Source organism: Artemia franciscana, chromosome 4 (assembly GCF_032884065.1).
Source record: "Artemia franciscana chromosome 4, ASM3288406v1, whole genome shotgun sequence".
Classification (NCBI taxonomy): Eukaryota; Metazoa; Arthropoda; class Branchiopoda; order Anostraca; family Artemiidae; genus Artemia; species Artemia franciscana.
Window position 1 is genome coordinate 3,409,366 of NC_088866.1, and position 24,464 is coordinate 3,433,829.

The 24,464-nt window shown below is 34.9% G+C and overlaps 1 long non-coding RNA gene across 8 annotated transcripts in view; it reads right to left on the bottom strand.

Annotated features, from left to right (window-relative positions):
- Positions 1–24,464, bottom strand: part of LOC136025871 (uncharacterized) — a 106,767-nt gene that overhangs the window by 56,959 nt on the left and 25,344 nt on the right. For 6 of the 8 annotated variants that reach the window (XR_010617169.1, XR_010617167.1, XR_010617166.1 and 3 more), the window contains 3 exons: positions 19,178–19,305; positions 13,286–13,440; positions 2,033–2,266 (listed from right to left, as the gene is read on the bottom strand). This is a non-coding gene — a long non-coding RNA (uncharacterized LOC136025871). Of the gene's footprint in view, positions 1–2,032; positions 2,267–13,280; positions 13,441–19,177; positions 19,306–24,464 lie in introns of all 8 variants that reach the window. The other 2 variants (XR_010617168.1, XR_010617163.1) reach the window with 1 other exon arrangement.

A 24,464-nucleotide genomic window follows, 5' to 3' on the forward strand; every position in this document is an offset into this window, starting at 1 on the left:
AAAGTACTTGCCGGAATATGTGCATTGTTATTTTGAAGACTAGCAGCTCCTTAGTAGTTTTTCATCTATTTTTGTTTCAACATAAAGTTTTTGAAAAATTTTAATTTATGGCCTAGCATTGCATCTGTACAATAGTTGAAGTAGCAGTAGCCGTAAGAGTTGCGAAGTAGCAGTAACAGTAAGAATTGCAAATAAACCCTCTTAGCGCTCCTGACCTACCCTTTGGACATCCAGATTGCAACTAACAACTTTTTATTTAGTTTCAAAAAGCCTAGCACTCCAACAGTAGTAGCAGTAGGTATAGCTTACGCATTAGCATTAGTAGTAACCTAAAGAGTTTCATTTCTTGAGTTTTAATTAAAGTTGCATGTCCTAATAGTTTCAATAAAATAACCTGAGCCCTTTCTTAGATATCACTGATGCACCCTTTTGATAAACGGCAAGCACACAGTTTGTTTTGTTTTAGCTTCACACTTCCCTCAATATTTTTTATCTTGCTCTCCCTCCATAAAAAACGCCCTCCCCTCACGTGAAACTCCCCCATGATAAATTTCTCGAGCGTAAGATACAATCTCTCTAACCATAAAATTATCCTAAAAATTTCCATTTAACTTACTTTAATTTGAAAGAGACGTGAATTTCTGATGGTTTTGTGATCTCTCCAGAAATCCCTCCTTCTGTGGAAATATTTTCTGGGAAATCGAACCAGCTGAAAATTCCCCCGGGCAATTTTCCAAATGGGAATCGACAACTACTCTTGTCTTGGGGGCTGTGGGAGGTTGAAATCCCAAAAGACATAACTACTGGACCTTTAAACAATGCTGAGCAAAATGGCTCTTTTAAAATTTTGATAACATGTACTTTGGGAATGATAGGCTAAGGTGATTGCTGGTCCCCTCCATTCATTTTTGACTCTTAAAAAGGGCACATTACAACCTTCGACTTCCAATCAAATGAGCCTCACCCGATCCAAAGTTTATGCGATAACATGATCTGTAAAAACCATAATAAGGCCCAGGACATAACTTACAATCCTTGCCCAATAATCTAAGGGGGTCATTCTAGACAGTGTTATATGTTCGTTGGATTATTATGAACATAATGGTTATCTTACACTTTCGATCAGATATGTTTTGGGAATTGAGTATCTCAGGGACACGGGACTAGTTGCCCTCCATCACTTTTGACTCTTAAAAGGGAACTAGAACTATACATCTTCATTCCAATGAGCCTCCTCTTACCTTCAAAGGACCATCCCTTCCATAAAAACCTCATATGCCCCTGGGGCATTACTTACAACCCTCGCTCCCAGACTCTGAGGAGTTTTGTCAGCCCCAAAGGCTTTGCAACGTGATCTTTGGACATTTTTTTAGCAGATTCATCGGATTCATTTGAGGAAAATGAATCCAAAGAGGGGGGTATGGAAAGAGGAGGGAAGAGGGGGTTTCTTCTTTGGGCATGGAAGAGGGGGGGGGGTAACTGGCCTCCGATCATTGAATCATAAAAAAGGCACTAGAATTTCTGATTTCCAATCCGACAAGCCCCCTCCAAAGTTTATTTGACTAACATTTCTACAAGCTTAAATGCCCCTGGGTAATAACTCAAAACTCTCGTCCTGAGAATTGTAGGAAGGGGGCTGTCATGCAAAAAGACATAATTTTTGGACCTTTTAACAAAGCCGAAAAAACGTTATTTTAAATTTTGATTGGATGTGTCTAGGGAAATGATGACCGTGGGAAGGGGGACTGGCTTTCCTCCAATCGCTTTTGATTAAAAAGGACTTTCAATTTCGAATTGGCTGAGTCCGTTTCAAGGTTTCGGTCATAACTACTTATACTACTTATAATACTACCCTGGTCTAAAAAAAAGCAAAAGAAAAAAACAAAGAAATAAACACATAATACATTGCGCCCGCATTGCTCTAGCACTTATGCGCTGCCTATGATACTAATAGCATAGGTCATAAAGGCCCGCTATCAGCAGATAAACAAAAATACAAATACTATATTAAATTTTAAGTTAATAAACTTACATTTTCGGGACATTCTCGACTTTCCCGATGAATCCGTTAGCTCAGCTACGAAGAAAAAAACGTGTCAGTCGATGTCCATTTCAGCGTTCCGGATACACCTCCCATACCCCTCAATGGGTCCCGATGTAGTTCTAGGCAACACAAAAACTTTGCTGAATTTGTTGATTTGCGTATTTTTTGTGTCAACTTCTCGTCGACAGATGGGTCGCAGGTTCAACATTCAATCAGGAGTTTCTGATTTAAAAAAAAAAAAATAAGATAATGAAACTGCACAATGTGACAAAATGCAAGTGGAGTCAATTAAATAAACAAGTATACAGCCCAAATTTGTCTCTAAAGTATTATAATTTCATTACATGTTGGTATTTTTCATTAGGATTAACCCAGCTTCATTTGTTGAGTGTTTGCCATACAACACATAAGTGCTCAAATGAATCCCAAATTCTTGCTCAGATGACTTTAAGAAAAGGGGGCTAGGGTGGAGGCTAATTTCCCTCCAATGTCTTAGGTCACTTAAAAGAGGTAACTTAAAAAAGGTTTAGTGCTGCTCCTTAACCTGGAAACATTAAGTTAAGGAACTCTGGAGCAGCCAGATTTCCTGGAATTATTTAAACAACGATCAGAAAATAAATAATTTTTTTTTAACGAAAGAAAGGAGCAATATTAAAACTTAAAACGAACAAAAATTATTACGTAGGCCTATATTAGGGGTTTACTGCTCAAAAATACCTCGCTCTTAACACAAAAATTTGAATTCTGTCCCAAGTCTCTGACCCAACCTCACCTTCTCATCTTCACTTATTCCTAGCCTTAGTGACTTAGTTTTCTTACCATAATTTTCAAGCCTATTCTGGCATCCTGAATTCGCAAAATCTCTCAGTTCAATTATTTTGCTCATACTTTCATCAAGGATACTTAAATCATCAGTATAATACTCCCCTCATATACGTAATAATTTCTGTTCGTTTTAAATTTTAATGCTGCTCCGTACTTTCAGTTGAAAAGAACTTTTTTCATTTAATTGCTTAAAAAAATACAAATGAATATGATTTATCAGTTTAATATACACGTAAATATTTCTATTTCTTAAAATCTTAATAATTTTGTATTTATTAAAGTTATAAAAGTGAAAACATTAAAAAAAAGTCAATAAAGTGCAAATTATTTTCTTTCCTTGAAAAGGTATAGGAATTGTGACCCTATTCATGTTAATTTCTACTCATTTTGAGTTTGACTCGTTTGATTATTGTAATTAAATATATAAAAACAAGTTTTTTTTTCAACTGAAAGAAAGGACCAACATTAAAACTTAAAAGAAACAGCGAAACTTAAAACGAAACTTAAACGAGCATCCATGCAATAAGTGAGTTTCTTTGTTTTTAAAAAGGGGGGATTGCAATTTTTACGAATCGGGCTTCAACAATTCCAAATGTTTCATATTTATCCGACTCCATTTTCAAATGGTTTCAAGCGCTTATTTAAGAATTTGTTTAAATTTGTTTTTGAAATGACCTTTTCAGTTAAGAGCAATGGTAATAATAGTTGGTATTTCCCACTGAGTTACAAATGGCTATTTTGTACCACCGTTTTTAAAAAGATGCTAAAGAAATATTACTATGGGCCGCGGGTTGCTCTATGATTTTGTAGCTATTGCTGCAACCGAAGACTGGCTTTTTGCCACTGTGCATATTCAAATTTCTAATTCATCAAATTTGTTTACGCTGTTTTCATCAGTTGGGAGGTGTATACCAATTTTAGCTCTATGCGTTCTTTCCGCCATTGGAAAATATTCCCCTTCCCCCCGATAAAAATAATCCCAGCGGAAAATACCCCCCTCCCGAAAAATACACCCCTTTGAAAATACCCCCCAGAAAATTGTCCCGCGGAAAATATTCCTCCAATAAACAACCACCACCCCCCCCCCTCCCAGTAAAATACTCCCAACGGGAAACAAGACTTTACAAATTTGAGAATTTTATTTGAGCTTTGTTTTTTATTTTCCGTAGGGGGAAGGATTTTGGTACTTGTGTATTATACACCAATCACTCAAGTTTACGCTGCTTAAAACTCGAGAAAAAACTGGTTTCTTCGTTAATTTCTTTCGGTTTAGCGTGAGACAAAACAAAGACAAGTGACAGAATATATGGAAAATATATAATTTGTGCTATATATTTGCACATAAGGGAGGGGAGTTTTTGGACTGTTTGAAGTCAGCAAGAATTCTTAGTTCATAATATGCAAAATTTGTGTACCTAACACATTTTGCATGCACACCCTCTGTTCTTTTTCCCTCCCCCCCCCCAATGTGCAAGTATAAAGCCCAAATCTGTTTTTAAAGAGACGGAAAAAACTATCGAAGAAACCGGTTCGTTCTTGAATTTTCTACATCGTAAACTTGAGTGAGTGGCATATAATACCCAAGTATCGGAATTTTTGGTGGAGAGAGAGTCGGATTTCCCGGTATTTTTTGTAAAAGATCAGAAATTAAATTTTAAAAAACTTCCTGCTCAAGACCTTGCTCTTTACGCTAAAGTTGTAAAATTTTAAAACAAAGCTTATTATTCTAATTAAACGGCCATTGTGTTTCAGGAATTGTTCTTAAGGAATTAGGACAAATTGTCAAAATTTTAGAGTTTAACTTTAGTTAAAACCTTAAGTCAAAACTTTTAAGAGTTTAACAAGTTCAACGTTCTTGCTTCTTGTGTTCCGTTTTCACGATAATAACAGTATGCCCTTTTGCGTTAGTAATCTTATAAAATAGTTCCCATTGGCCCATGGGCTACTTTTCAAGGCTCGTTTTCATGGAATAAACCAAAATCCAAATAATACATTAAATTAAATCTTAATAAGGCACATTTGTCTGAAAGCCACCACACTTAAGTTCTCTCGAGATTTTGTATTGCGAAAATGACACAATAGCAAGTTTTCAAGGTCTATATACCAGACAATATTAGTTTCGGCTCGGTGGGAAACCACAAGTTAGCTATATTTTAATTAAAGGTACTTATGTGTTATATAATACACACTCGAGAAGTGAGGTTTGGTAAATGCTAATGAAATAAAATGAAAATACAATATGCCTACTTTAGTAACAAAATTAAGAAAACTACAACAAATAATTATGGAAGGGCGTAGTATACTGCAATATATACTGCCCTGAGCGAATAATATTAAATACGTAACCTAAACTAACCTAAACCCAACAAAAAATTTGATGAAAATATATCTACAGTATAGTTTCCCACCAAGTCGAAGCTAATTGTCTGGTATAAACACCGTAATAAGCAGGTATTGTCTCATGTTCATGATACAAGTTCTCGAGTGTGTATTATATAAACGTAATTACCTAATTAAATATTTAGTTGGAATTGTGGTTAGGTTAGGTCGTATTTAATGTAGCCTAATGCAGCCTTGGCTGCCCCCCTTCCATCATCCTTTGTGGTAGTTTCCATAGTTTTGTCACTAAACGATTATATTTTCATCTTATTTTCGTAAATTTCATTATGATTAACCTAACTTCAATTCTTGAGTGTGGTGGCGATAATACACAAGTACCCTTATTAAAATAAATCTTCGGAAGATTCTCGATTTTCCCAATTAATTCGTGAGCTATGCTACAAAAACAAACAAACGTGAGAGTCGAAGCACTTTTTAACACTGATTCCAATAAAATGCACCTCCCTCACCCTTCAGTGTATCCAGATGTAGCTCTAGGCTATACAAAAACTGCCGATTTTGTTAGTGTGTGAATTAATATGTTCTTATCGGTCAGTTTCCCGTTGACAGTTGGGTCATAGGTCTAACATTCAATCAGGGTTATCTAATAAAGAAAACAACTCAAAATGCACTCTGTGACAAAAGCCACAACGAGTCAATCAAATAAAGCCGGAGGAAAAAGCACCACAGATTTACAGGTTGGAACTCGAGTACATTATGGCAAAATGTATGGGAAATGAGGCTATAAATTACACTGAATATTTGCACATTAGGAAGAGGAAGGGGCTGGTTGGGGAAAGAGCCGTTCCTAAGGGTTGGGTGTTCCTGAGAAAAAGAAATTAAAGCCCCCCCCTCCCGACACAAATATAAGCAAAAAAGAACTTTTAACTCCTGAACTTTTGATGTCTGTTTAAATGAGCCCTCTGACGATATTTTAGGATCACTGGGTCGATACGAACACCCCTAAGGGAAAAAATTATAAATAAACACTCATCCGTGATTTTTCTTCTGGCCAAATATAACATATTTTTTCAGATAAGAGCCTGAAACCCATACAGTAGGGTTCTATGTTACGGTAAATGTAATAGTGTGACTTTCATAGAGATTCTATTACTTCTAGGGGTTTTTACTTCTAGAGTTTCTGATTATTATTGAGCCGGTTCGCTCCTTACTTACACTTCATTACCACTAACTGTTTGATCAGGGTTTTCTAATAAGATTAAAAACAATCAAATACTTGAACTGCACTCGGTGACTAAATCCACGTGGAGTGAGTCTAATTACATCGGATGAAAAAGCACCACATATGTACGGGTACACGGGTTGAAACAGGAGCGAATCATCAAAAACTTCATGAGAAATACAGGCTATAATTTACACTATAGGTTCGCTAATTAGAAAAAAAAGTGGGTTGGTTCTGCTTTGGAAAAGCAATTACAGTGCCCCCTCCTGACTCAAATATATGCAATAAAGCCGAATCAAAGTGAAACATTGCATCAGGATGAGCAGTTTATGGGCCAGGACGCCAAGACCAACTGCCCTGGTCCCCCCCCCAAGAAACGGTTCTGGTTGGGGTATAGTATAGTGGAAGCGTCATCAAATGTGTCAACTGAAATTTTTCTGCATTTACCGAAGTATGAATTATTTTCCGAACACATTTCCTTCTTAATAGCTCCATTTATAGGGTAATATCTTCATTTATAATTCTAAATTAGTTTTTGATAAAATATGATTTCTTCCATATTATTTAGAGGGGAGTTAATTGTCACATAAGAGAATTTAAAGACAAAAAAAGATAGCCTAATTTAAAGATTCTACTCCTTTAGTTTTTCCTTCTGAAGAGCCGCAAATCTGCAGCGTTACCAATATTAGTCCTTGGTACTTATATTCGGCTAAACAATTCCCATGCATTTATTGATTCTCAAATTTGTCACAGTCGGTTCAATTTACAGGTAAACCGGTTTTAACAAGGGTGACGCTAACAAAGGTAGGCTATATTGACAGTATCCAAGATAAGAAAAAAGGTATCATCTTTGAAGATCCATACTGAATTCGCGATTAACAGCAATTATTATATTTGGAAAGAGCATTTACACATATCTGGTCCGAGTAGTGGTCGATAGATTTGTGAATAACTAAATCAATTAGTTTTGCTTGACAAACCAACTTCAATTTCCAAAATAAGTGAGTTAAAACAATCTTTTAGGGAGGCAAATGAAATTTAAAAATAAATATATAAAACTTCGGTATAAACAAAGATAATGAGACAATTTTTATGAATCCGATGAATTATAAATTAATGTACCGAGAAATAACTGGCTTTCCTTTGCATCAAACAGTTAGTGGTACGAACAGTACGTAAGAAGCGAGTCGCTCCCCCCCCCCAAAAAAAAAACGAAGATGTAAAAAAAGGAATTTTGATAACAAATGATCGATCAAAAGAATTGGCTTTTATACAGAATCCAAATAAACTAAAATTTGTAAAGTTTAATGTTCCCCATCATAAGCTACGATGCAGAGAAAATTTGCATTAATTTCCGAAAAGAGGATCCCCCAAAAGTTCAGATTCAAAAAGTTCAAAAGTTAGATTCAGGGAGTCAGAGAATACTCTTATAAAAGTTTCAAAGGGCATATTTACAAAAATGGGGAATTTTATATTGCTTGCCAAAGATTACGGATGAGGGATGTATTTTCCCCATGGATGATTGTATAAGCCAATGGTCCCAAAACGTCGGGATATCGCTTGCTGCAGCAAAATCAGAAGTTCTAGGACTCCTTTTAAGAGACCAAAGAGATTGGAGGGAAACAAGCCCCTGCCCAAACCCCTTTTTCCGCAGTCATTTGGTAAAAAGTTTGGGAGAACCATTTGATTCAGCATAGTAGAAAGATCCAATATCAATATCTCTTGGAATGGCAAGACGCCCCACAGCCATCGGAAATTTATTTTCTGTGAGAGTATTTCACAGAGCGAATATTAGTGGAAAGCCCAGTTAGGGAATTTTTACAGGAGAATTTTACACTGGGATGGGGGATTCCATAGCAGAATTTTAAAAAGATCAGATATTAAGTATAAAAGTTTTTTCAGTCAAAAATATGGGGGAAAATTATATTTAACAGGAACAGAAATTATCCCATATATGAGAAATTCTGAGAGAAATTATCCCTCTTCTCTGTTTCATCTTTGCTACACAAAAGTTTTTTAGTTCTCTTAGAAGTTTCTTATTACAATTCAGGAGTCGTTCTCAAAGAATTAGGACAAAACTCAAACTTCAGCGTAAAAACCGAGGGATGAGGAAGAGATAGTCCCCTTTTATTTAGTTTTCCTTTTGTAGGTGTTCCTTTGAAGGTTTAATGTCACTCCTTACTTTTAGCTGAAATTTTTTTTTTATTAAATTTTAAAACAATGTAAATTTATTGTCTTAAAACAAATCTGGGTACTTGTTAGTTATAGCAACTACCCCCAAAAATTAATTATAGCGACCGCAGGCAAGAAGTGAAGTCAGAAGACAGTTATACTTCATAAATTTCAGAATAATTCTAGCTAACACATCTTGCATGCAGACCCGCTATACTTTACTCCCAACTCCCATCCTGATGTGCAAATATATAGCCCAAATTATAAACTTCCCATCTATTCTCCCAATTCGGCTTTCTTGATTCAACCTGTGAGTCTGTAAATTGAATCACTGTGACTATACAAGAACCGGAAAACAAGCGACAGCAGACCAAATCATTAGACTTATATGATTATAAGTACCCAAATCTAATCATTAGATAGAAAGCATTGATCTCTAGCAAAAGAATGTTCGCCTAATATAATTTCTGAATGATCTTTTCACTGATTTGAGTTTGTTATTGTTTCTTCCATTTCACTTCGCTGTTTTTTTTAGTTTTTCCTTCTCTTTTTCGAGCGCAAAGAACGGCATAGCAAAGGTACTTGCCGGAATATGTGCATTGTCATTTTGAAGACTAGCAGCTACTTAGTGGTTTTTCATCTCTTTTTGTTTCAACACAAGTTTTGAAAATGTATGCCCTAGCAGTGCATCTGTGCAATAGTTGTAGTAGCAGTAGCCCTGAGAATGGCGAATAAACCCTCCTGACCTACCCTTCGGACAACCAGATTGCAAAGTAGTTACAGCTTTAGTTGTGGCATTAGTATTAGTAGTAACCTTAAGAGTTTCATGTTCTGAGTTTTAATAACAGTTGCATGTCCTAATGGTGTTAATAACATAATCTGAGCCATTTCTTAGATATTACTGATACAGCATTTTGATAAACGGAAAACACACAGTTTGTTTTAGTTTAACTTAACAGCTCCCTCAATATTTTTTATCTGGCTCCCCCTCCGTGAAAAATTCCCCCCCTCCTCATGGGAAACTCCTCCGTGAAAGTTTCTCCCGTGTAAAACAGCCCCTCCAACCATAGAATTCCCCTGAAAATTACCTTTTAATTTACTTTAAAAGATACTTAAATTTCTGATGGTTTTCTGATCACTCCAGAAATCCCTCCTTCCGTGGAAATATTTTCTGGGAAATCAAACCTACTGAAAACTCCCCGGGGAATTCCTTCAGAAAATCATCCAATACAAAATTGAGTTGGCAAAGAGAAAGTAATACAAATTAAAAGAATGTCGTCTATGAATTTTGTCAAATCCTGGTAAACCTGGTGAATGTTATACGTTCGTTGGATTTTTATGGTAATTTGACACAAGTTTCATACGAAATTTCGAATTTCAAAAGAAATTCTTTTCTTCTTTTTTCAAAATAGTAATGTCAACAAAACCCTACATTTTATGCGTCAAATTTATGATATTAATTTGGACTTTCTTATGATTCATTCAACTTTAATCTAAAAAAAAATTCGAAACAAATTGTGAAAATATGATTTGATAGACAGATAAAATAGATTCTAGGCTATTGATTATTAACAAAACTTACTTATTAAGTTGGGGAGAAAAATTTCAACCACTTCAGAAAAGACAGCAGTCCATCAGTAGATTCAATATTTAAAAAAAAAACTGCAACAGTAATTACGGGTTATTAAAATTATATCAGGGTATATACAGACATACAGATAATATAGAGACGCTACATAAACAAGTAAAGACTTGTTAAAAGCTTGTTTTTCATTGACTCCTCCCTTATTGATCTTAATTGATATTGAGAAATGAACGCTCTTGGAATGTAAAAAAAATCTAGCGTGGGGGGAGATTTTAGAAAAAAAAATTATAGGAATAGAATGTTGGGAACAAAACCCCGAATTTTGAAAAATAAAGACATAATTCAATCCTGAGAAGAAAAAAGAACACCAAAAGATTTTTGTTATGGTACCTTTTTTGCTGCCTCGCCTATTGAATATGTTGGGAAAAATATATTCTGAACCTAAAGAGAAAACATGTCAAATAAAAAAAAAACAACTCAGTTTTAAAAGGAAACGGAGACGAGTTTTTACTTTTACCCCCCCCCCCCTTCAACCTTTCACTTGTTTTAAATTAAAAAAAAATAGCACTGGGTTCAAAAGCGGCAAAAAAATACGCAGAGAATTAGCTAGTTGTGAGAAAAACAGACTTCGATCTCGTTCACAGTTTTATCAATCTTTTCTAGGTAATTTGCAACTTTTTACCAGTCGTGTGAACCACATTCATAACCCCATATGTTCTTGAAGGCCCTAGGCGCCTAGGAGAAGGGGAGAAGTAGGTGATGCAAGAGGTCAGGAACGATTCGTTTGTAGTGTTTGAAGACCGAAAAGACTTAAAGTCTGTTCGACATCTTTCAGTTCTGTTTCTTTTGGAGTGGGACGCTCTTCATGCTTTCTAGGAATGGTCTCAGCGAGCAATTGGTACAGTTTTTGGGCATCATTTCTTATCTCGAAAGTTTCAATTTCCTTGGCTACCCATCTCAAATATTATTGCTTATTCATTTCCAAGCATTTATTTTTGAATTTGGTTGTTGAGCCACTTCTGACCTATTTGTTAGTGGATCCAACCATTTCTTTAAATTAAGAGTAGCAGTACTAAATCATGTGGGACGGTTTTGAAACTTCACTGAGGTTGGCTAGGACAGCAAAACTTTTCTTGGGGAATAAGCAACCTTAGGTGCAAGCTTTGAAATATCAATTTGGAGAGGGGGCTTTCAAAAGGTCCGTGACAAAGAGTGTTTAACATCCTCGCAGCCATACTTTGAAAGTAAAATTCAAATTAATAGAATTTTATTAATTTTTTGTTATGTTATATGAAATTAAACCGCATGCCAGAGCTATTAGACAAGATCTGAATAAGATCCAAAAATATAAAATCTATAACCCCGAAATAAAAAGCATTTATGGGCCCAAAATGTGAGGCGCTTGCGTATTCTTAGACTAACATATTCCTGCTCATGTCCCTCTTGACTGGGAGGACTTTCTTATCCGTCTACAAATATTTCCTCTTATGTAGCCTACTTTACTTACTACACGGCATTGTTCCTATGTTTCAAAAACGTTGGTTTTAAATTACCCCAAGTGAAATACCTGAAAAGGGTTCTGGGTCTGTCTAATGAGTTTTTTTTATTTCCTAGAATAGAACTAACCCTTCCAGATGTCTTTAAAATAGGTAAAAACTTCGAAATTCTGAGCATTTATACATTTTCTAACGCAACCCCCCCCCCCACTCCCCAGTCTACAGTCTTTTCTAAATCATATTAAAATTGGCATCCCTTTTCCCTGCATATTCTTACATCAACCTTATCAGGAGGACTTTCTTAAGCCCCTCTTATATCTTAGCCCTGCTTCTTTTGTTACTTATTTTGGGTCCCTTCATCTTCAGCTAAAAATTCTTCCGTCTCCCTTAGTAAATTTTATCGTTCCTTTGTACCAACTAATGTTTGTTTTTCAATATCATAACTTATTTTTAGAATCTAAATCTCCATGCGTCCAGCTCAGGGTAGCTTTCTGTCCTTCCTCCTTAGATTCCTAACGTAATTTGTTCATTCAAATTTTTACTTTTTAGTACTACTTTAATACATTTCAGACGTTTTTTACCTTTCATTATTTGATGTTCAACTCTAAACCCTCACCCCTCCACTCCCCCCCAATAGCCAAACTACCTTATTTCTCCTTTATTTAAAGCTAAGCTTTCCCAGACGTATTTATGTTTTTCATTAGCTCCGGTTTCATCTTCAAGTACACCGGTTAGGTGAAGCAAGAACACTGACTATAGATTTTACCAATCTCTATTTTTCTCCGGGTCATAACCAACACCAGATAGGCTCTCCTGGCAACTTTTGACAGTTGCTCTAAACTGGCAAAACGCAGATCTAGATCACTTGTCAGCTAATCAGCATTATCGTATGGAGAAGACATTTCCTTCTAGGTGGTATGTCTGTGATTTGTCTCATGGACATTTTAGACGGATGAATTCGGGGTGAGTGATTTGTTAAAATCTAAAATTTCTCAAATAAAAACAATATCTTTGATTTTAGTACGCATATTTTTCCTATGTTAATGTCGGTAAATAAATACTTCAAACTTTTAAATTATAAAAACGATTCTGTTTTCAAAGTTTTAGTGTCTTTCAGTTATAAATTTTAGTTTTATTTAAAATTATATTTAAATATTCAGTTTCGTTCTAAAAGTTATTTTTAAATTTAAATTTTGTCTTAAATATAATTTAGTTGATGTGTTTCTTTCCGTTGTTTTACTTTTTACCTCTCCTTCTTCTCTCTCTTTCATAACTTAATTTAAACTTTGAGATCAAAACCTTCCTGAATTAAGTTAATATTCTTCATTTATTTGACAAACAAACCAATTTATTTGCTGTCATTTTTTCTTTCTCACCTCTAATGGACTTACATCTGTAGGCGAATTTAAAACAAATAGATTTTAGAATTAAAATCAAGTTGGTGGCCTTAGAATAAAAGAGTCAAGAGCCATGGCTAATTGAAAAAAAAAAACCAAGACTGATAATCTGAGTGAGAGGCAAAGCTGGGAAAACCCTTTTCTTTTTAAGCATCAGGGCAATAAAATTTTTCAAAGAATTTTCAAGAAAAACTCGTACCTTACCCAGAACATAAGACGATACTCATCATCTATGGTTTCAACAGACTCAAACTCTCATTATCCATTGTTAGTTGATCCACTATTATTATCCACTATAGTTGAGCCATTGTCAAACCCCGCGAAGGAGATATAGAAGCTAAAACCGTCTTGTTGTCTTACTGAAAAATAAAATATTCTTAATTATATTCAAAGTTCACTTTTTACCAGGCTTTGATATAACATTTTATAAGGTAATAATCATTAAAAAGTTCACACTAATTTTTTTCATGCTTATATAACAGGAGTAATTCTCGAGACAAGCTATATCATTTAACTGCAACTGCGTGAAGTCTCTAAGAATAAGAAAGAGAAATTATAATTTATGGAAATATGTCAATTTTGTACAGAGCTGTGCCTTCAGGCACAAAGATATTTCTCAAGGGTGTGTTACCGAAAGAATTGGCGGAGGAGGGGCTATTGAACAATTTGGGAAATGTTTGACTATAGCTTTTGCGAAAAAAAATTATAAATTTTGTAATATAATAAGAAAAAAAAAATAAAGAATCAACAGTCAATTTTACGAATTTAACATGACCCTTCAAATTTGAAGTTTGCAAAATTCTTATTAAAAGCTGAACAGCAAAAAGTGAGTATTAACAAAAAACTATATACATTTACTGCTTTAATAAAACTATAAAACAAACACAGCAATAAAAACCAGTAGTATATTCAACTTCACCTGTATCTCTGTTTATGGAATTATTCTTGAATAGAATTTTTTTAATTTCGATTGTTTCCCTGAAAATTTGCTTTAAACCTTGGTCCCTAGAAATCAAAGAAACATTATCAAACAAAATAAAATGATTTAGAAAATTAAAGATATGTTCCGAGAGGGACGACGTGAAATCTTCAGGTTTGGTATTTTGCTTTAAAGACGATGAAATAGAATTATGATGTTGTAACAATCTTGTTTTTAAATTCTGGTTAGTACGTCCCATATAAGAGCTTCCACAAGTACATGGGATTTTATAAACCCCACTTTGTTGCTCTACGAAAGTCCGATCCTCTCCAGAATTTAAAAACTAGCCAAAGTATTACTACCTCTTAAAGCTACCTTTAAGCCATTATTTTGTAAACTTCTTTTAAGTTTTTCACTCAAACCTGGAACATATGGTAGAGAACAAAAAATATCTTTCTTTTCTGTTGTTTCCAGAATATCGTCAGAACATTCTAGAAATGTTTTCCTTCTTTTCGAAAAAGTCTGGTCAATTAACCAACCCGGATAATGTTTACTTATTAACATCTCTTTTAACAACCTCTATATAATAGAGATTATAGTTTGCTGCATATAACACTCAGATAAAGAGCGATCAAGGATTATAAAAAAATATAGTAGGTGTGGAATTTTTACTTTCATTTTAAAAGAAATGACATCTATTTATTTGAAAAGATGGATAAGGGTAAATGCTATTGAAATGTTTGTAATATAAATGAAATCACAGAGAAAAGGAAAATGTTGATAAAAATAACATTGGTTCTAGCTACGACTGATTTTAATGATTATGTTTTGAGTTGAAGCAACAAGAAATATGTATTTTGTATTCAGACATCATACTCACTCGTTAGTTTTATCCAAACAATGCTAGCATAAAGTTGTAATGGTACATTGGGATTGGAAATACAACAGATCAGTCATTTATAAGAATTTGATATTGCCATCTATATTCTTTGAAAAAAAAGCATACATCTCAAACGTAGGTAGCGTTGATTATGAAATAATTGCTGGTAAAATCATATAATTTATTCTTATATTTTATAGTCCAGGATTTAATATGAAATATTCAGTTTTGTTTCGAAAATGGTATATCTGATACGTTGTACCCACAATATTTTATGCAGACTTGGCAAAAAAAATTAAATAGTCTATTGTGGCAACGAAAAAAAAAATTACAAAATCATCAGTAAATACTAGTTCAAGATATTTCAATTTATATGAAATTAACATCGAATATAATACACATATTCCAAATATACTATAAAGAATGCATCAATTAAGAGTAAGAAAAAAAATTAGATCTACGTTGCATGGCCAACGTGAGGTGTTGCGGCAACCTTTGTTCGGCTTCGCCGAGTAAAGTGCTGCGAGAGTCACACTTTGGTTTTGTTTCCTCGCTTCGATTAAACGCTGATTATGATTATCTGATTATCTCTCATTATGAAAAAGAGAGAGAAGTACTAAGAAATTACTGTGAGAAGGCATTTAATGCATTCACAATGCGTTCTGTTCTGGGACACCACACGTCTCCTCCTTGAGCTAGGCAACTAAGCACAAACCTCTTAGGTAGATTTGTTAAGACTACTGGTTTGGTTCATTCCCTATAATTTTTTTTTTCAATTTTTTAATAGGAATTTTTGAATTGCCCTATTTATCATTTTAGATATATTTTATCGGCATTTGGTTGTATGATATTGGTTATAATGTGTAAAAATTGTATTATTTATTATTATTGTGTTGTATATGTATTTTAATTGCTGTTTGACAATGCATAGTTGCAGTATTTTGATTCCTGTTTTTCAAAGCAGACAGTTGCTGCAGGCGAATAACCACCCACCATTAGCAAGTAAAGTGATACTGGTTTGGTTCAGTGAATACTGACTTAAGTGACACCCAAGCAAGCTAGTGACTATAGAAGGCACAGATCAATTGGGTGATACGAACGCATATGACCTATTGGTCGAACGCGTCAAACTCCAAACAACAACAACAACAAACGCTGAAGTTGTTAAGTTGTTAAGTCCCTTACATTTCTTACCACTGAAACCAAATTGGCCTTACCATCAAATATACAAGAAACAAATAATAGGTACACAAGCTAGAACCACATTTTCGTATAGCCTACTGTTTGAAATATGGTCAGTCAGTTGGATACCCAAAACAATCTATTGGCAATTTCTTTGGAAAGCATCTTAAAATCTTCTGTTTTAAGAAGCACCTATACTTCAGAACCATACTTAACTCAATTAACCATACTTATCATCAATTTGGCTTCCAATATTCTAATCTCGTTACCCAATGTCACCATTTCATTTTGACTTACTCCTAGCCTTAGCAACCTAGTCTACTAAACATTAATTTTCAAACCAATTGTAGCACCCTGAACTTGCAAAACGTCAAGAAGCTCATTCATTTTCCTCATACTTTCATCTAGGATGCTTAAATCATCAACAAAATCTAACTCAAAGAAATATTTAGTTCCCTTCAATCCATGTTTTACAATAGCCTTTTCTTATCTCCTTAGGCCCAAGTCCATCAAAACAATCTATCATAATAGGCATAGAACATAAAACAGCTTAACTCCTGATTTTGAACAAAACCAGCTACTAACCACTTTTACTACCTTGACTTTAGCTTTATTATTTATGTACATAGCACTAATTACTTTGATGTATTTGTTTGTTAGGCTACAGCATATTAAGGCAATACTTTTGCTAAAGGTCTTCAATAGGCTGAATCAAACCTCTTTGCTTCATAAAAGCACACTGTTCTTCTCTTAAAGTTTTGTCGACTATATTTCCTAGTCTACAAATTAAACCCTGAATTACTGTTGCTAGCGATAGGACAAATCCTGTGTCCTTACTATGGTTACCATCATACTAATTAATTAGCTAGCTGTGGAAACTAATTAATTAGAAAGGCTGTGGCTGATACCTAAAAATCAACAATTTGCTTTTATCACTTTTGTTATACAGAGGTTTTCATTAAGATTTTCTTAAAATTGCTAGGTGCTACCCTTTTTCAAAAATCACATTTCATAATCTTCGGCAACTTATGTCCAAGCCCATAACCACCATATTTAAGAACCCCATTTACCAATTATCAGCTCCTGGGGCATTATCGTGTTTTAATCATTTTATTACTGTCACTTATTCTTCCTCACCAAATAAATCATCCTTCAAATTCCATCGTCCTAGCTTATCTGGAAGTGCTTAAACTAGCAAAACCGGGACAGACCGACAGACCAACAGACCGACCGACAGAATCTGCCATCGCTATATGTCACTTGGTTAATACCAAGTGCCATAAAAACCAATTACAAAAAAAATGACTTTCGTCCCAACCCAAACCAGAACAAACGGTCCCAACCACAAATCCACCATCTTTTCAAGGGGGGAGGCGTACACCCCTTGCCCCCCCCCCCCCCCTCCGTCTGGATCCATCACTGCTTCTGAGGTCAATTTCTCAAAACGTATCCAAAATTTTATTTCGAGTGATTAAAGGGTCGGAGAATATATTGTTACCGTATCAAATACGTTATGTTACATAATATAAATTCCACTGGAAAATCCCTTATGAAAAGGAAACAATGGAAGCTAATATTTATCTTGAGAACAAAATGAGATAAGTCCAACAAACGAGCTAGTTTAACAATAGCACTTGCTCAGTTTGACAACTGAACAATTTGTTCTACAGCTTTTTCAGATTTCTTTTATGGAAATGCCACATACAACTTTTGAATTTTTCTGGCCAAATTGTTTCACATTTTCAAATTTTCATGCTAACCATGGTATACACCGGTAAGAAGCTAATTTGGATAATTCTATAGAACAAATAATAGAAACACATCATGCGTTTCCGGCTATTATTTAAAGAGATGTCAAGGGTTCTTAAGAGTTTGTTTATTTGCGTTTTAGTATTTTATTTAGCATAAATCAATTCATCAAATGATCAATAAATAAATCAATTAATCAGCGACTTTTTGAACAGATTTCTGTAATTAGGGAATAGGATACTGGCTTTATTCAATAAAGTCCTTTAACACAGAAACCTCAAACTAGAAAATCTGACAAGTTCTTTTTAATCGATTTGACTTCTGAACAACTCATGTAAACTCGTGGGAGGAATATTTTGTTTAAACTCTTCTTAGTTGCTAAGTTTTGTCAAAGGCTCATAAGAGCTCCGAAGAAAACCAAGAGAAATGGCTAAGAATTTCCTACTTTCATTTTTGCTTTCTAATGTAGTTGGAATATTATTAATGTATTAGAATTCGTTCTATTTCTTTAGCTTTTGATTTCTGTTTCAAATACATTTACAGTCCAATCCTAATTCTTTCCCTCATAATCCTAATTTAACTTTAATATATAATATGCAAATTTCACTAGTCACTAGCTTATTATTATAAGCTAGTGAAGTAGAGTTAAAGTAAAGTGGTAGATTAAAAAAAAGATTCTATCCCTAAAAAAAGACACTACACAAAAAAAATTAAAATGTGCGATACAAACGTTATATCACAAAAATATCAAGTGGATATTTCACTTATCAAAATCACAAAATCACTTTAAGCGTAAAAAATTTTCAGAGCATATATTTAGATCGATATGACTTATGAACATATTGCAAATCAAGTAATAACGTATTTTCAGAAAAATTCCATCAAATTGACAAATTCCATTTATAAGGAAGAGTTTAATCCAAGATGACTCAGATTATCTACTTATTTGTCTAACTGCAAAATTACTACAGTGTACATTCGCCTTTGATATTTCGATCACTTAACTTAATAGTCAATTTCAGAAATTCTAATTAAAACAGATTTAAATAGAATTTAATTACTTTAAACATGTTAATTAAATTCTGTTTTAAATATAGTTATTTTGAATTAAATTTGAAAATGTTTCTGAAATTTGTTATTTCTCTTAATATTTCAGTTTTAACTATTCTCTGTATTAAGTTATCCAAACATGTTTGATAACAATAGATTTTAAAACAAAAACCCAAAAGGCCCGGTCAATATGAGATTTTATCAACACTGACTTTTGACCCATTCGAATATTTTAGTCAATGGTAAATTCTATAAATCTAGTTCTCTTACAGTGAGAATTGGTGACATATCACAGTGATTGGGCTTTAAAACTTACCTTCCTTTTCTCTCGATCTAATTCAAAAGTAAATTTGATCGGTGTATAGATTTACAGCCATTCCATATGTCTGATTGTAATACTTCGTCATAATTGTTTGGCCCTTCAGGTCTATTAACGCAAGCTTCCTGTAAATAAAAAATATCACACTAAAATATGATTAGGAGGCAAGATAACAGTCCACCAGAACAAATTTTCAAAAACTCTAGCTCGTTTCTGCTCTACTATAAAGCAGTATGATGTAGCATAGGATGTACCCAAAACTTTATTCTAAACTTTATTCCAATTACGCAGTAGGCTTTAGATTTTTAAAGGTAGGAAAGGAAGTAGCAGCAAAATTCTTGTTTGAAGTGAAACCAAATTTCTTGTGAACGGTCTTAGAAAGAAATAAGGTTAAACTAAATAATTGATATATAGTGATGGCAACTGAAAAGCCAATTAGTTCAAAATTTTATTTTAAAGCAACTGAATTTTTTTTTCAATGACGCAGAAGGTTTTAGGATTTTGCTATTAGGGTAGGAGGCAGTACCCATACTCCTGTTAGAGCTGATCTTTGTTCGCTTCAATCTTGATTCGCATATTTAATTAAAGGCTTATTCGTTTTAAGGCTTATTTATTCACTTATCTTAATGCATGTTGTATGTTTACTATTATTGTTTATTTAGTTCCTGTTCATTTTGGGATTCATTTATGCTATAACAGTAAAATATTTTTGTTTGTTTTAAGATCAATTGCATATTCAATTTTTACTGAAATCGTTTTAAGATATATTCATTCATTTATATTAGCACAACAAAAGAATAAAAACGAAAGCAATACGAAACCGGAAAAATGGAACAGCAAGAATTGTGAAAGAAAAGATAAAAATAAAACTAGAAAAAATATTTTTTTAAAAAGAAAACCAAAAAAATTACCCCCCCCCCACACAAAAAAAACATACCAAATGTATTTAAGCTACTCCAACCCCATCCAGCAAATAAGAGTCCAGCCTAATGCAGGTTAGATTTTAATTACTTTTAGTTTTATTGACGAGCAATTATGATTGTCCCCTTCTTTTCTTCACTTGATTAGTTGCAATTCCTTCTTTTTTTTATTGTTAGACGTTTCTGTTCTTTTCTGGTTTATATCGGCATCAAGCATGCCTTAATTGACCCATCTAAAGACATTGGCGGTTTTTCTTTATCTTTTTTTGTCCTTTTTTGACGGTCAGCTTTAACACCCCCCCCCCCCCCGCAAAATACACCCCGCGAGAATTTCCCCCGAGAAAAAAAAATGGAAAATACTCCCCCGCAAAATATCACCTCCACGCAGCTGGTTGGTCTCCAATCCCTTGTGACTTCATAAAAAGGACTAGAAGTCTTAATTTCAGATCTAACGCGCGTACTCCTAATTGTTTTTAACTTGAAGGGAGTAGTGGATAAGGATATGGCAATACCCCTCCTGTACAGAAGAAATTCTGATCATTTGGGGTTTAATGTTTTTCTTAACTTTCAGAATAACAGCGTAGACCTGAAATATACTCAGAAATCATAAGGGAATACATATCAATTTCACATTTCTGACACAATTTTAAAAGTTTCTTTTGTACCTCCCCCCCCCCAAAAAAAAAAAAAACAAAAAAACTTTGCTGAAAAATGCCCTTTTGTTGGGCAATTTTTCAAGGAAGGGGATTACCAGCATGATTTTAACGAGAGCTAAGAGCTCATATGACACTTGTGACGAGGTCGAAAGAGTCAAGAGCTCATATGGCACGAGCTCTAGCAAAATTTTAAGAATCAATAGATTAATTTAAAAGGAAAATCAGAGGCTTAATGCCGGTCGGGATTCAAAATAAGAGCTCTGAGACACGAGGTTCTTTTAAATATCAAAATTCATCAATATCCGATCACCCACTCGTAAGTTAAAAATACCTCATTGTTTCTAAATGTTTCCTCTCCCTTCAGCCCCCCCCCCACCACCACCAAACGGTCGAATCGGGGAAAACGACTTTATCAAGGCAATTTTTTCAGGTCCCTGACACGCCAACCAATTTTCATCGTCCTAGCACGTCCAGAAGCACTCAACTTGCCAAAGTACTGGACCCCTCCCCCCTAACATCCCTAAAGAGAGCGGATCCAGTCGGGTTATGTCAATCACGTATCTATGATATTTTATAAATTCCATCCCGATCTCGCCACTCTAAGCGTTTTCAAAGATTTCCGGTTTCCCCCTCCAACTTCCCCCAAAGTCACAAGATCTGGCCGCGATATAAAATAAGAGCTTTCAAACATGAGTTCTAATTTTTCCGAATTAACACCCCCACCATCTTTCCCAAACAGAGTGGATTCAGTCCGGTTATGTCAATCACGTATCTAGGACTTTTGCTTACTCTTCCCTCCAAGTCTCAGACTGATCTCTCCAGTCTAAGCGTTTTCCAAGATTTCCGGTACCCCCCCCCCCCCAACTACCCCCAATTACACTGGATCCAATCAGGATTTAAAATAAGATATCTGAATTACGAGATCCTTCTAAATATGAAATTTTATTAAGATCCGATAATTGCTTCGGTAGTTAAAAAATACCTAATTTTTTCTAGTTTTTCAGAATCAACCCTCCCCCAACTCTCCCAAAGAGAGAGAATTCATTCCAGTTATGTCAATCACGTATCTAGGACTTGTGTATGTTTTTTCCACCAAGTTATATCCCGATCCCTCCACCCTAAGTGTTTTCCAAGATTTTAAGTTTCCCCATCCTACCCCCCCCCCCCAATGCCACCAGATCCGGTCGGGATTTAAAATAGGAGCTCTGAGACACGATATCCTTCTAAATCTCAAATTTCATTAAGATCTGATCACCCGTTCGTGTGTTAAAAATTTCTAATTTTTCCGAAATAACCGTCCCCCATTCCCCATCCCCAGATGGTCGAATCGGGGAAACGACTATTTCTAATTTAATCTGGTCTGGTCCCAGATACGCCTGCCAAATTTCATCGTCCTAGCTTATCTGGATGTAACTAAACTAGCATAACGGGGTCCAACTGACCGACAGAATTTGCAATCGCTATTTGTCTCATTTGGTAAATAACCAAATGCAATAAAAACCATTAGAAATTAGTCTCTTTCAAATGAAAGTGCGCAAGAAACATTTTATTAAAATTTTATTAGTAAATGTTTGGAAAAAAAAATCAATGCCATTCTTCTGATTCAAAATGAGAATTCAGAGACCCATCTATACCAGCTAGATAAAAAGAATTAACACGTGGTTATTTACCTTCTTTTATAAACAGTTTTTCGAAAGTTTTTTTTTCTTAAATGGTTACTCCGACCTTGGAAGGAGTATTTCGACTCATATACTTAGTTTTAAGTATATACTTATACGAACTTTTATTAAAGTTCTAAAGAGTTTGGTCTTTATTTTAATGTTTTAGGATGAACAGAGGAGGTGATATGTCATATAATGCAGAGCTTTAATTAGATGAAAATAGGCAGTAAAGTGGCAACCATTTCCTCACCAAAATCCAAAACTCAAATTAATAATTTTTGCACTTCTACTACATTTACTTTCTATTATACAAATCCCCTAAAAAACAACACTGTTGAACAAGAGCTAAGAGCTCATATGGCACTTGTGACGAGGCGAGAAGAGCTAAGAGCCAAGAGATCATATGGTATGAGCTCTAACAAAATTCTATGAATCAATAGATTGATTTAAAAAGGAAAATAAGAGGCTTAATGCCGGTCAAGATTTAAAATAAGAGCTCTGAGTCACAAAGTCCTTCTAAATATCAAAATTCATTAAGATCCGATCACCCACTCGTAAGTTATAAATACCTAATTTTTTCCAATTTTTCCTCTCCCTTTTGCCCCCCAGATGGTCGAATCTGGGAAAACGACTTTATCAAGTCAAATTGTGCAGCTCCCTGACACGCCAATCAATTTTCATCGCCCTATCACGTCCAGAAGCACCGAACTCGCCAAATCACTGAACCCCTCCCCCAAACTCCCCCAAAGAGAGCGAATCCAGTACGATTCTGTCAATCACGTATCAAGGACATTTGTTTATTCTATCCACCAAGCTTCATCCCGATTCCTACACTCCAAGTGTTTTCCCAAGATTTCCCCCTCCAAATCCCCACAATGTCAAAAGATCTGGTCGGGATTTGAAATAAGAGCTCTGAGACATGAATTCCTTCTAAAAATCAAATTTCATTACGATCCGATCATCATCTATTCGTAAGATATAAATACTCCAATTTTCATATTTTCCAAGAATTCCGGTTCCCCCCTCCAACTCCCCCGAATGTCAAAGGATCTGGTCGGAATTTGAAATTAGAACTTTAAAGCACAAGATCCTTCTAAATATCAAATTTCATTAAGATCTGGTCACCCTTTCGTAAGTTACAAATACCTCAATTTTCAATATTACCCCCCCCCCCAATTCCACCAACGAGAGCAGATCCGGTCCAGTTATGTCAGTCACGTATCTTAGACAGGTTTCTACTCTTCCCATCCAGTTTCATCCTGATCTCACCGCTTTAAATATTTTCTAAGATTTCCGGTCTCCCCAACTGCCCCCCCCCCAATTACGCTTGATCCGGTTGAGATTTAAAATAAGATATCGGAGTTACGAGGTCCTTCTAAATATGAAGTTTCATGAAGATCCAATCACTCCTTCGTAAGTTAAAAATACGTCATTTTTCTTATTTTTCAGAATTACCCCCCCCCCCCCCAAATTGAGCGGATCCGTTCCAATTATGTAAATCACGTATGCAAGACTTCTGCTTATTTTTCCAACCAAGTTTCATCCCAATCCCTCCAATCTAAGCGTTTCCCATCATTTTAGGTTTCCCCACCCGAAACTTCCCCCAATGTCACCAGATCCGGTCGGAATTTAAAATAAGAGCTTTGAGACACGATATCCTTCTAAAAATCAAATTTCATGGAGATCCAATCACCCGTTCGTAAGTTAAAAATACCTCATTTTTTTTAATTTTTCAGAATTAACCCTCACCCCCCCCCCCCCCCCCCAACTACCCCAAAGAGAGCAGATCCGTTCTGGTTATGTCAATCATGTATCTAGGACTTGTGTTTTTTTTGCCACCAAGTTTAATCCCGATCCCTCCACTCTAAGTATTTTCCAATTTTAGGTTTCTCCCTCTCAACTCCCCCCCCCCAATGTCACCAGATCCGGTCGGGTTTAAAATAAGAGCTCTGAGCCACGATATCCTTCTAAATATCAAATTTCATTGAGATCCGATCACCCGTTCGTAAGTTCAAAATACCCCATTTTTTTTATTTTTCAGAAATAC